The sequence below is a fragment of the Calypte anna genome, chromosome 1 (assembly GCF_003957555.1).
Source record: "Calypte anna isolate BGI_N300 chromosome 1, bCalAnn1_v1.p, whole genome shotgun sequence".
In the NCBI taxonomy this organism is placed as follows: Eukaryota; Metazoa; Chordata; class Aves; order Apodiformes; family Trochilidae; genus Calypte; species Calypte anna.
In genome coordinates this window covers 36,544,448-36,559,334 of record NC_044244.1, presented here as the reverse complement: position 1 = coordinate 36,559,334, position 14,887 = coordinate 36,544,448, and positions in this window count along the sequence as shown.

Here is a 14,887-nt window from a genome sequence, read left to right as displayed (position 1 = left end):
GTCTCTGAAACTGTGAGTGAAACCACTGCTTACCTATTTAGAATTTGCCCCAGGAAATGAAAAAGCTGGGCAAATACTACATTTTTTGATCTCAGAATTGCATCCAGGAGTTCATGAGCAGCAAGAGGTAAAAAAACCCCACAAATCAACCGAAACAAATCAAATAGAAAGGAAAGAAAACTGGCTAAGAAGCTCTACAGGATAATAAGCGTTTTAATTTAAAAGTGACCCTATATAAACTCTTCATAATTTTATATTCTGAGCTGAAGAACTGAGTCTAAACTCCTTTGCCAGTAACCTGTCTATTAGGATTATTGAGTAGTTAGCATTCACTATTAAATCATGTACAAATTTTAGATGAAGTGATGCTCCCTAAACCAAATAATAACAGGTGGGTAACACCTGACCTAAAAAGATCTTTATCAAACCTAGAGGTTGGATCTTAAATAATGATGATAATTTCATGCTGCAAAACTCTCATCACAAAATTTCATGACTTAACTGTATTAGGTACAGCCAACTGAGAGGAATACAAGAGAAACCACTGTGCTTTATCCGTATCATTAAGACATAAAATTAAAAATAGAAGAAAGGGTTCCCGCCCTTGCCCTGCAGCATAAACCAGAAGTGTTGCACAAAATAGTGCTGTAAAATCAGCCACTACAAAAATCAGTTCAGAGTGCTCCTCCCTCTTGCAGAAATAAAACATTTGTGAAGGGTTGGACGTGATGATCTCAGAGGTCCTTTCCAACCCAGATAATTCTGAGATTCTGTGAATGTACTATTCAGTCATTTTCTACTTTTACATTTATACATTTATATTTGTGGTAATATGTAATATAATCAAGTATGTATATTTGCATTAAGACATGTACTTATAAATAATTTTATTTAAGAAATTTTAAAGCCTTTACATTTTTCAAATTATTACACATAATGCTTTTCTACATAAGCAAGAAGAAATAGAAGAAAAGGCATAAGCAGAAGGATGTGTTTTGCCTAGAAGAGCTACATAGCCCTGGATGATACATGTCATCACAGCAACCTAACTCCTGCACAGTCATCTGAAGTTTCACAACTCTAGTTCAGAGGAAATACCAACGACCTGATTCATTCTTAGAGTGAATTTCACTGTAAATAATTGCAAAAATCACATTTGGTACCATGACTCTATGCAAAATACCTTCTGCTCCCCCTGGCCGAGGCTTGCTCTGTCCCACACCTACCTCCAGCAAAGGCTCAGTGTCAGACCAGCTGGTAAGTGGCAGCGTGGCTTTATAACCAGGCTTCTGACACTCATTTTTTCCAGAATTTAATGTTTGGATTAGTGTTGATCTGTCATGAGTAACTGCAGCAAGGAAAGCACTCCCAGTTGTATCATGTTTCAAAATAGCATCCCACATCCCCCAAAATAGAATTCATCACAAATACACCACAATTTTTTAAGCCTTTGACATTTGAGGGGGTGAAAACCACTGAGGAATCTATGAAAGGTCACAAAGAAAAGCAAAGATCTGTTGATAGGTTTACATGTACCATGCAACAGTTTACCATTACACTGGAAATGGCCAGGGAGTCTGGAACTGAAAAAAGCCTTGCAACCCTTTATTGCTATTTATAGCACTGAGGTCAAAAGCGAGATACCACACTGTTACAAAATCTTTAATTCCTTGGAGTCCCAAGGGGTCAGCATTACATAAAACATTTATTAAAATGAATGCCATTCCATGAATAACTTCCATGTATTATGTAAAATATTTATTAAAGATGAATGCCATTCCATGAATAGCTTGCACGCTGCTTAGTTTGAGTAACAACAATGCATTTATCCACTGTAAATGAAGTTCTGTCTTCTGCCCAATGAAATGCCTTTTTATACCTCAGTCTATAACCCTTTTCATAAGTAAAATTTATAAATGCATTTGATACAACTACATTTCATACACATACTTCAACATACAGCTTTCATACAGACACATATAAAAAAGAACAACAAATGCAGCTGACTGGTAGCTCTTGAGAAGGACTCAATGGCAGGGAAAGAAACACAATAGAGATAATAAAATGTAATGACGAATCCCTAAACCTGGCTGATGGCTGGGGCTGGAAGCTATGATGTTTACGTAAGAACATGAATTACAGCTGAGGTCTACATCACACTGGGTTAAACCACTTCCTGAATTGCTCCTTGCCTGATTCTCTGTTGACCAAGTAATCAAGAAGCAAGAAGAAGCAAGCAGAAAAAGCAAGCAGCACCACAATCCTGACAGTTTCGGAGGGGCAGGAGAAATAGCACAGCATCCCTACCTACTTATTTCAAAGTAAACCAGCTGGCAATCTCCTGTTGCACATGCTGGCCTGATGCAAAAGTTTTCCAGAGGTAAAATTTAGACAACTGAAAAAAAAAAAACATTAAATTGATAGAAAGGATATCTTTAGATTAGGAGACCACTTCTGAAGCTAAGTCCCATCCTCAGGTGTTTCCCAGCTATACTGAAGGGTTAGATATGTAACTTTAAAAACTAAAGACCTGGCTGGATTAGTCATTTACTGGATGGAATTAAAAAAAAAAATATTCCAGCATTTAACATACACAGACCCTTCTCCAGCATGCTCCTCTGCTACATTATGCATATGTATTTGTAGTCTACAGCAGAATACACATGTGTATCTATAGATACATATGTGTATCTATAAAATCTGTAATCTGTAAATCCCTATATCGTATAGTGACCAATATAATAGTATTATTTTACATAGTTGATCCAATAAATTCATATGTTTTTTTGTATATACACAGTGATTCCTACAGTTAATTAAACTGCAGCTATGCATACACAAATTCCCTTCCCCTCTAACTGAACAAACAAGCTTTTTTACTGAAACCACATCATCTGTGTTCCCTGACTATGTTGTTTCAGATTCTGACTTGCTCATATTTTTCCCCTCTGGGCTTCTGTCTTCTTTGGTCTTAATACTTCATCATTTCTATTTCACATATCCCTTCCAGAAGACAAACTACAAATGCATAGGAGTGAAACTGCTGATTTTTTTAAACCCCAGCTCTCAGACAGAGAGCACATCCTTGTCTTGGGCAGAGATTAAGTCCATATTAAAATGAAAAGAATTAAAAATATAACTTGAAAGCACTAAATCTTTTAATAACAAGCTGAGAATAAGTCACTGAATAAAATAAGAAAGCCCCTTATTCAAATATTCAGGAAACATTTTTAGGATGTAATTCACCTGCTCCCACAGTAGGCATCTAAAGTAGGTCATATGAAACACTGAATAATAGTGTCCATTTCTCTCCAGTGTCTGTGAAGGGAGCTTGGACCATAACTCAGATGGAGACAACCACATTGCAGCTGTTGGGATGTGGCCAAGTGAACCCCAGACCCAATCTTTACCTGGGCTACCCCAAACCCACCCCAGCTTCTTGACCCTTGACAGAAGCTGAAGCTTTGCCTGGTACCATTTGTTTCTTGCCTGCCCTTTTCCAGCTTTCTCAAGAAAAGCATTCAATGCGAGCTGCTGCAGCAAGTGGGCAGAGCTCTTGCATCCCATCCCTCCCCTTGAGAACCAAGAAGATTTGGATGAAGTGGGCAGAGAGAATTAGAAAGTGTTTTCCTACTCCCTGTTCCCTGTTAATGTGGAGTCAGTCTGCTCATCCTGAATTTTCTTTCCACTTAGATGCATTCAGAGTAAGACAGAAGTTTCAAAATCAGAAGGCAATTCAAAAGCTCTGTTTGAGCTTTATATTTCCAAATTTGGGGATCAACTTCAGGATATATTATTGACAGGTTCATGGAGGTTTTTTTCCCCCTTAGATTCTTGAGGAAATAAAACTTTTTAAAACCACACTGTCAGCCCCCCACTAGTCACATAGGAACCAACCAATTAATTTCAATCAAAAACTGTTTTGACGAAACAAAGATGAGCATGCTCCTATAGCCAGAGATCAGCAGCTGTGAAAGGGCTCTGGGAAAAGAGAGCCCTTACTGACAGCCCCATGGGACGAGGAGCAGGGAGAGACTGGCCTTATCCATTTTGTTTGGCAGCCTGTGTAATATTCTGTCCAGGAAGCAGATCAAAATATTTGGCTTAGGGACACGGAATATGTTGGGAACATGGGCGGGACATAAGGATGATTTGGGGTGGGAGGGTTGCTGGGAAGAAGGAACAGTAGGAAGCTTCTTTTCTTCAGGCTGAAAAAAACAGCAGCAGAAAATGCCACTTTTATTATGAAGTACTAATAGCAATACTGGTAAGAATGAGCTAACTATATACTGTTTGTGGTTTTGATTTAGAGTATAATAATTTGGTTCTGTAACACTGCACATATCCAGGATTTTTACTGCTGTCCACTGGTAGTTGATACAAGGACTGAATGTGGGGCTAGGTAAGTCCAACTGAGCCTGGAATCTTGTGCTCCTAAAATCATGGAGAGCACTTACCCCTGGGTAAGTTCTGAAATGCTCCCTTGTTCCTGAAATGCTCTCATCCCAGCATATGGGATGTGGGGACTTCTGACTCCTGTGAGAACTTCTAAAGCAAATCATCAGAAATTATTAAGAAATTAATTAACTTATCTTATGAAGAAAGGCTGGAAAAGTTAAAATTTTTCATACTGGAGAAGAGAAGGCTCTGGGGAGACCTGATTTTGGCCTTTCAATACTGAAAGGGGGCTTAAAAGAAAGATGGAGACTTTCTAGCAAGGCCTGTAGTGACAGGACAAGGGGCAATGGTTTAAACTGAAAGAGGGTAGATTTATAATAGATATTAAGAAGAAATTCTTCACTGTGAGGGTGAAAACACAATGAATGCCCCATCCCTGGAAGTGTTCAAGGCCAGGCTGGAAGGGACTTTGAGCAACCTAGTCTAGTGGGAGGTGTCCCTGCCCATGGCAGGGCGGGTGGAACTAGATGATGTTTGAGGTCCCTTCCAATCCAAACCATTCTATGATTCCATGATCCAAGAGCATCTGAGGATAGAGTCGTCGATTTTCCTGAACCTGGGAATCCAGGACAAACCCCAGAAAGTCAGGACGTTGGTTTCCTGGCAGGGCTGGGAGGTAAGAGGAGGGAACAGCACATGCTGGATCCTGCGCAGGGCAGGGCCCGGGGGCCTGGCATCCCTGCTCCCAGCACCTGGTCCCGCAGGGGCCCGTCGCCCACGCAGCACCCTGGCAAGCATCCCAGCCAACCCTACCACAGGCAAGATGCCAGGGCTGGGGAAAAGGGTGCCCAGGCTGGGGAAGAGGGTGCCTGGGCTGGGGAAGAGGGTGCCCGGGCTGGGAGCTGCAGGGCAGCAGCGTGTGGATAGAGACAAAGATGAAGCCACCACCAAAACCATGTAGGGAGAGAGCAAGCTGTCCAGCTGGTCACTGGGGAGCATGGGTATGGGAGCACAGGTATGGGAACACATCTGCAGTGGGAAGAGGTTTGGAAAACAGTCCCCAGGGAGAAGTGGGGGGAACTGAGTTTGTTGAGTCTGGAAGAAAAGGCTGGGAATAGGGCAGGACATGATAACGCAGTTGCTGTGCACGAGAGGTTGTTATTAAGAGAGGCAGTGATTGCATTGCTGTAAGGACAAAGATAAGATATAATCAGCTTAATTTTCAGGAAAGAAAAGAAGAAAGGAAAAAAGGCTACATGTTGCAAAAACTTTCTCTGAGTAAGGCAGCGCTGGAATAGATTACCTGAGGAGGTTGTGAAACCCACTTCACCAGAAGCTGTAAGAAGTTATGCAAATGTCACCATGCTCTCTCAGCCTTTGGAAAGTAAAGGACTATATAATCTTTAAAAAAAATTGAAAAAATTATCCATGCATATCATATGGGTCATTTAATATATGAGCAATAAATAAAAATATTTAGTATTTAGGAAAAAATAATACTATGGTTTCCACTAAAAATCCAAACCTTTAAATTCAAAATATCATTTAGAATAAAAATGGATAGCAAACTTTGATTTTTCCTCTCAAAGAAGTTGCTCTGGACTCTTCTTGAGCAGGCAAATGCTGGCAAGATCTTTTTGCACTACTTCTTTCATACACGTTATCCCATTGCACCTCCTTCCTGCTAGCAGCCCTTCTCATCTGTTATTTACCAGTCCCACTTAGTGACACGCAGGGTAGCATCCTGCAGAGAAGTACTGGTAAATTCTGTGTTCTTTAGGGCTCTTCTATTCCTATTAAAATGCTTGTGGGCTGGACCACCTCTCAACCATGCTTATGGGAACATAGGATACCTCTGGGACTGAGAAAAAACAGTTTGCATGGTTCTTTTGGGACCCACTATAGAGCAAAACACTCACACACAGAGCATACTGAGGCATGCAGACCTTCCCAGTCCATCAGAGGATATTAAGTCCACCAGGGCATCTTAACTCCATTACCTAAAAGACACAGAGTTAGGAAGGTTTTTATGGAATGCTTGCACTGGTGCCTAACATTAATCATCTGATCAGATACTGAGTTCAGTCTGGCCTTTCACTACCTTTTGGTTCCATTGCCAATAACTCCAACTATCTGATGCTACTGGCACAGCTGGTTAGGGCTCTGTGCTGCCTGGGCAGCTTGCTGGCAGTCCCTAAACTATAGTAGGAGGCATTCCTCAGTCCATCCCATGCAGAGAAATGTAAACTACGCTGATACTACCATTTCCTTTTCTGGGAAATGGGCTGCAGGGACACTGGAATGACTAAGCAGGCTTGGTAGAGCTTTTTGGCTCTGGCTCACAGCCATCTGGGTGATTTGCTGTGACACTTTTCTCACTGGAGCTTTGATATCTGCAAAGCTCTGAGCTCAGGCGCAGTGCTACATGAAAACACAGGGAGTTCACATCTGCTGGGTAGAGAGGATATCACATCTTTGCAAAATAAACTGGGGAGTAAGATCTATCACTGATTTGTGAGGAACACACCAGCTTAGAAAGAGGCAAGCACACTGGTCAAGGACTCTGGGAATATGTGTCCAGTCCTCATCTCTGCTTCTGGCCTGATGGGCTACTTTTTGCAAGTCTCTTCACCCATCAAAATCTTCCTCATCTTTTTTTTTTTCCACTTGTATAACTGTGGCATGCAGCTGGTGATAAAAGGTCCTATGTAAAACAGAGATACACTAATGAAGGCTATAAAAGAAGGCAGATGGAAGATGAAAATCCATCAATTCCAGGCTGCAAGCTCTTGACTCCAGAACCTTTCATCTGAAAAAACAGTTCATGGGTTTCACTCTCATAAATGCTGTTCTTCATGAGGTGTTTGAGAAAGTAACCGTATCTGATTACTTTTTTTCCCCTCTCTGTTCCAGCCAATGATGATGTTTCCCCAGCTGAAAATAAGGAGTCCCATCCCCTAAAAATTCATGAAACTGAACACACTTTGACCTTTATATTCATCAACAGAGAGACCAGATGGGAAAGAAACCCCTTAGGTACCGTGACTGTGAAAAGAGGTTTAATGGGAATTATGACCTGACTCAGCATCAGCTGGGTCATATTGTAAAGAAGCCTGACCTGTGTGCACCTTGTGGGCAGAGCTGTGGGCAGTCTCTCTCCTTTCTCTTCAATATCAATGAACACATAGCAAGAAATTAACACCTAAATAGAGCATGGTCACTGGCAGTCCTGCAGGGCATGCATTCCTTGCCCTGGTTGGATGGAAGTGAAGGTATCTGAGCTGCTGTTGGGAGTCTAGCAGGGAATAGGAGGCACAGCCCCAACCACTGCAGAGAAGACTCTGACAGTGCTCCAGTACAGTGGGGTAACAGTGGCTGGATGTGAGTCCCCTACAAAGATGAGCCTTGGAAGATTCCTTTTTGTGAGAATCACTAGTGAGGAAGGAGGAGGTCCAGGGAAGGGATAAACTTGAATTGAGGTAAAAGAAAGGGAACAGGGTGAATGGGGTCATCAGCAGGACTGCAGATGGGATTTTTGAAGTCTCAGGAGAGCTATCTGGAAGCTGGGCTGGTAGTTAGCTTGGGTATATGGAGCACCTGCCCAAACTGCAAAGAAGGTAACTTTCATCTTTGTGCTGTTCTGAGAAAGCATAATATGGCATATTCTAGAATTACTATGAATCATTAAATGCACTTTGTTAGTCATTGGTAGCTGTAGCCTGCAAGCACTTCAGATCCTAGTCTACACAAAACCTTACAGGGTTTGTTTCCCTCAGATGCTTTGGACATTGCAACTCACCCATCCCAGGGGATGTCATAATTTCAGAAGAGACAGAAGAGACACTCACTGTGGCAAATATACTGCAAGCACAGAACAAAGTCTCTCCCTCAGCAGTTTACAATCTAAGTCTCCAATGTAATGTACCAAGGTTTTTTCCTAAGGTAGAAAAAAAATGTTTTTATAGGCTCATTTTGCTTTATATTTTTTTACTCACAGTATTACGCTTGTCTCATTCTCAATAAAGTGCAAAGAAAACTAAAAATATCACACAGTGTGAATCACAAAAAAGGCCCTTTTTATGAGTAAAGGACAAAAGCTTACTTCATGAAAACTGTGCCTTTGCTCATGTGAAACAATCCTGCTTTAGTCTGCCCTTCCAACAATAGCATCATAGCTCCAAACAATACGTCTCCACCACTGCATGGATGGTCATATTTCTCTGCAAGCTCTCATCTGTCTTCTTTATAGCTTATCATATGGGAAAGGTTTCCTTTTCCATGACTGAGGTATGGATGTTAGAGGCATGGGGAATGCTCTCCTGGTATAAAAACAGGATGGTGTTGTGGAAGTGATTCCAGGAGTATGCACTCACTTGACTGTGATTAAATTTGTGGGCCATTATAGGATTCATGTTAAGTTTAACGCCTTCTGGAAAGCCACCACAGGTGACCTAGCTGGATTTTGACCTTGTGCTACCATGAACCAGAAGAGAACATGTATTTTCAAAGCCTAACAAAGTCACTGATACTAAGGATCAGAAAGTAGGTGAGTTTGGAGCTAGTGTGACTGATTTGGATTACAGATGTCTGTAACTGTGCTCTCCAGGTGGACACTACCAGGTTATATTATCTGGGGACAACCCAGCACAGCTGTTTTGGAAAACCATAGCATTAATCTCATTGCAGTTTCTGGAGTAGAGTGAGAGTTTGTTGATGTAAGGTTAGGATTGGATGTTGAGGATGGCACTATGGGCTGGAAAACAGAGCCAACTGGCATCATGCTTCTGCAGGACAGAGGAGAAGAGGGACTGGGCAAAACCCAGGGCTGAGGAATTTCTCCTGATGTTGTCAGGAATGGGAGAAATAACTTACACTAATGGAGAGGGTCCTACAAAGTGTAGGAGTTTCTTTTTGCACCCAACAACCCCACTTTGTGTCAGCAAAGACTAGGAACTCTTTCTTGGGGCTAAGGCTGACCTCCACCATCTGCTGCTGAAGCAGCCCGTCTGCAGCCCCACATATCTATCTCCCTGCTGACACAAGCCAGGTTGACTTGTGTGCATTAAGATGAAGGAAGGACTCTTGTTTCTCTCTGGTGCTGAAATTGCAGTAATACTATTTTTAAAAAAGCTGAAACTATCATAAAACAGTTAAGTCTTTCTCAAACACTCCAGCTGCTTGCCAGCGTTTAACAAAAAATATCTAAGAGGAAAAAGTAAGTTGATTTTTAAATCTACTGATTTGACACTATACAGACTTCAACAAGTTACAGGAATATAAATGACAGTATGGTGTTTGTGTTAATGTTATCTCACCTGGACACAGCCAGGTGAGGGCATCACAAACAGCTTCCCAACAGAGGGCACTCTGTTATTACATATGGAGACCTCTACTTCCAAGACACTTCTCATGCAGACACTGAAGGTGGAGGAAGGCACACTTCAGCTTTGTTTGTCCTCTCCAAAACCAAAGCTGATGAAAAGTGACTGTGTTTGTCTCATAAACAGTTACACTACTATGTGTAGATAAATTAAAAAAAAAAAAAAAAGAAAAAAAAAAAAAAGAAAAAAAAGCTGAAACAACCCCCAAACTCTACAGGGTTTGTTTCCCTTGGATCGCAGGGAAAATTCTGAATTTCTGAGCTTTTATGTGCTTAGTTTTGCAGCTATTCAAGTGTCCGTTAATAGAAGCCAGGGACTTTTGTGTGCAATGTATTAATTAACAGGGAATCATCTTTATTGGTTCACTGGACATTAATTTATTTGTAGGCTGTATTTTGTGTCTAGTCAACAAGAGGAAGGAAAGTGAAGGGCTGGCCTGAGTCATTACTACTGACCTATCCCACAACCACCACCACTTAGATGGACATCATACGAAGATCTCAGCTAGGAAGAAGCAGCTTCCAAGCACAGTGGTTTCCAAGAGGGGAGGGCTGGGCAGGATGGGGTTGGAGCAGAGGCAGAGCAACTATTCTGAGAACAGACGAAGGCTTTTGAGTGTCATCCTCCTGCCTTTGTCACATATGCTGAGGAGCTGCAGCTGCCTGCATGGGTAAAAGCCTGCACACGTGCAACATATCCAGCTCTGACAGAGCAAGATCCTCCCTTTCAGGTTGAACCAGAGGACTATTTGGTAAGCCCCTTGAAGGCAGCATGTTTCTCCTTTCATATTTGCTCTGGATTTTTCTGGACTCCTAACCATAACTGTTTGAGCAGGTCTGCAGTGGTGTGACCTTGTCTGTAGAGCTCAAAGATGCCTGAAAAAATGACCACAGGATAACTGGTCTACCAGAATCTGAAGAGAAGAAGGGAGGAATGAAGTTTTCTAGTTGTTCTGGTAGCAAATTTATTTATTGGGTGTCAGCATCCTTACTAAAGAGGGCTTTGAGTGTTGTTCACACACACACACCTAAGCTACTGCCATGAACACCCATGTATATGAGAAAAACACAGAGGAAACTGCTTTAGCTCTTGCCTTGGCAAATGGAGTGGAAATTTTTTGAGTCCCAGTAGCCACCTCCTGGGCTTCTCAAAGGACACTGGGGGAAAACAAAGGGAAAATATTACCATTGCCACTGATCCTCTCTGTTCAGGCATTTTTTGCCAAGGGGGCAAAATGTCAGTGTGTGAAGTCCAGGTAAAGGGCAAGGCCATTAGAGAGTCTGATCCAGCTATTACCTGCACTTGTATGGGTATAAGAGAGAGACACACGTATGACATAGGCTGAGAAACAATTTACTGCACGAAGACAGTGTTAGGACTCTGATTTATGTTTGAATGAGGGATTAGCCACATCTTATTCAAGGATTTATCTTCAGTGCAGCTGCCCTCCCTGCCCCTCTGCTGCCACCATGCAGAAGGATGGCTGGACACAACCCTGGCAAATTCCCTTTTCCCTGGTTGCTGATGCTGATCTCCACTGATTTCCTCCATCCCAAAAGGCCAAGTTTCCAGGCCATCCACCCCATCAGTCTACAGGGAGAATTTGATTCTTAAATGTCTGTAGAGAACAACAGTCCTACAGAAGTAAAGAGAGGAAAAAAAACCAGCTTTAAATTATGGATTACAGCTATGTAGCCTGAGCTCTGGATGGAGCCCCAACAAAAAACACGAGTGTGTAAGAGCAAGGCTGTTAGCAAATTAGTCTCCTGTTCAGGGGAGGCAACACTCAAGACTGGGCTCTTAGGAACTGGATTCCAGCCAGAGAGCTAGCAGAGGCATCACAGCAGTCCCACTGCCTGGACCAGACTTTACAATTTCTTCAGAAAGCTGCTGCTCCCCTGCACTGCAGCCTACAATGCTCTTGGTTGTTCTCACAGACCTTTGAAGGCCACATTTATCTGGGATCACCAAAGGATTTGGGGAAGAAAGAGCTTTTTGCACTCCTATTGGAGCATTCAAAATCACAAACACCAAAACCGATAGCACTGCAGGAAGCAAGAGAGCTGCCTCCTAAAGCTTCCCTGGAGCTGCAACAGAGGATTTCTGTCTGCAAGAGGCACTTGCCAGGAATAAGCAATATCCAGAGTATCCCTTGCATGTGGCATCCGAGTGGAGAGGAAGCATAAACGTAAAGATTCCATCAAAATTTAGCTAAGTTGGAAATTGCCTCTGCCAGTTGGTGTAAAAGAACAGCTGTTTGGAAATGTTTGCATAACCAGCTTTTGTTGAGGTTGTTCAAAACTTTTCGTATTTCTGGGTAGTAAGGCCAGTGTTGTGTATTCTGGATTCCCAGGAATTAACACTTTCGATGAGGGACTAGAAGTAAAACCCAGTAAAAGCTTTCCTAGCTTTCTCCTTGTCCAGCTGCTCCTTCCCCAGTACAAGTATTTTTTTCTCATATGTTTTTGTCCTTTTGGAGGCACCTTAATAATATGTAGCATAGTAAATTTTTTTAAAATCTGTTTTTTGTTTTGGGATCCTTGTTTACAGCTATTGCCTGACATTTCCTATTTATCTTTGTGGATCCTCTTCAGGTAGCCTGTGGACCTCTTGGTGTGTCTGGACAAGCAAGAAATTTCTGCAAGTGTCTTACTTAGTGAAAGACACCTGTAATGATACTCCATGTAGAGTACCAAGGAATGACCCCATTGCTGTTCTTGGTCATAAACTATCTTTTCCCTGCACCAGTTTAAGCTTTAGGTTTTGGGAAAAAAATACATCTATCTCAAACTCATGTTACTTAGCCTCAGGGACACTTTGATGTAGTCCTCTGCGTATTAATCTGGTGGGAACAGTGCTTGAAAAGAAACACACAATAGGAAGGAGTGTGATGTAATACTGGATTAGGTCTAACAAATGTAATTTCTGCAAGGAAAATCTTACTAAAAACCTAAGAGCTTACTACTATTTCACTGAAAAGGCAGTCACTGAGTTGTGAAATATTATTAATGAGCAGGAAATAGGTCACTTTGACCCCAGTGTGTATCATCAGAGACTGGGTTACTGCTTCAGAAAACATACCCCACACACTTATAGCTTTTTTCCCCAATGCTTATTCAAATGAGCTTCTTGTTTGTGCAAGAAGTCTGTATTTTATTAATCTTCAATAAAAGGATGTTTAATTGATTAGACTAATTTTTAAGCTATTGCTTTCTGTATTTTAAAACAGCATGTAAAGAAACAGATGTGAAGTTTTGGGTTGCGTTTTGCTTTATTCATATGAAATCCTGTGTGGGAGGTATGTGAAGGATTTCTTCTTCCTTTAGTTTGTACCTAATACTACCAGCCATTCACAGAAGTTTGTCTTGCCTTCTGCTCAGCGGACAATATTTCAACCCTCAGCAAAAAAAATACTAGCTGAAGCTATTTTGTGACTGGCCATTCACAGTTCAAATCCAAGCAAAATCAGGAAAGGTCAAGGAAACCTGTATATACACACATGAAGCTCCCACCTTTCTAAAGCTCTGCCATGAGCAATCATTTTCCTTGATACCACTCTGGATGGCACTCAAAGAGCTGCAGCTGTAATTGGGAAAGCCCATCAGCCTTCTCCAGGCCCACATCCACAAGAACCACCTTCTTGCCTTTTAAAACAGGTGGTAGCTTTTAATGAAGTGAGTTGTTGGGCAAGGTCAGGGTTAAATGGATGTAAACCAATAAAAACAGACTTCTGCCACCTTTTGTGGCTGACAGGCAGGGACTTTGCAAGCAAACCCTTACTGTCCTGCCTGGAACAGCAGTCTTGTCTGCTTTAAATTTTTCTGGCAGCACCTGTAAGAAACCTGGATTTAGCAAGTGGCTCAATTTGGGTAATGATGGAACTTGCACATCAGGCAAGACCACTGCTCTTATTTTGGATGACATGAGTACAATACAGTAAACAGGCCATTAATTCTTAATCCATCCTGCCAATGAAGGCCTTCACATAGGGCACCATGACATAAAACTGTTACTCCATCGCACATACATAGGTATTCCTTGGGACAGAATCCTTATGGCTTTTTGTATGAAAAATTTTCCCCCTTGTCCTACTACAACAGGCCCTATTAAAAAGTTTGTCCCCATCTTTCATGCAAGCCTCCTTGCAGTAATGCTAAGCTGCTGCTAAGGTCTCCCCAGAGCCTCCTCTTCTCCAGGCTGAAGAACCTCAGCTTCCTCAGCCTTTCCTCATCAGAGAGGTGCTCCAGCCCTCTGGCCAACTTTGTGGCCCACCCTTGGACTTGCTCCAACAGCTCCACATCTTTCTTATATTGGGGGTCTGAGAACTGGACACAGTACTCCAGGTGGGGTCTCACAAGAGTGGAGTAGGGGGGGAGAATTCTCTTCCTTGACCTGCTGGCCAAACTTCTTTCTATGCAGCCCAGGATACAATTGGCTTTCTGGGCTGCGCATGTACATTGCTGGTTTATGTCCAGTTTTTCATCCACAATGATGCTGGGACTCTGCCAACTGCTGATATCAAGCTATAAATAAGGGGCAGGAAAACAGATGACTGATTTTCAGAAGGACCATTACCGCTCAATGTTCACAGCAAGTCTTGGAGGAAATGAAGGAAACATTTAGGACCTGACTCACTGGTGACAAGTGTTTTACTTCCTGCTTGTATAAACTTACTCTGCTTGAATTTCCAAGCTCAGTATTCTGTTTTTTTCCATTTTTAAAAGGGCTTTTCTTGCCATATACAGGTCTGTATCTGGTTGGAGGAAGGTATAGCTGCTAAACACACACAGAGAAGCTAATTTGGTTTACCAAGGAGCAAGGTCTCACCAGATATTTTTAGTTAAATCTAAGAAGACTCCTAGGCCATCCATGGTACTTCTGACATGCCAACAGCTTAACTAAGAGTTACTAAAACTGAGAGGTTCTGTCCTGATGTCTACCTACATGTAAACATGTCTACCACATGTTTATAACTGTGTGGTCTGTATATAGTAGAAGTTAGACTAATGTCTACTACAGAGTGGTGAGGACAACAGAGGACTTGAGCAGGACGAGATGTTCACAAGGAGAATGCCTACATAAGGAAAAGAAATCATGAGTGGGAGGAT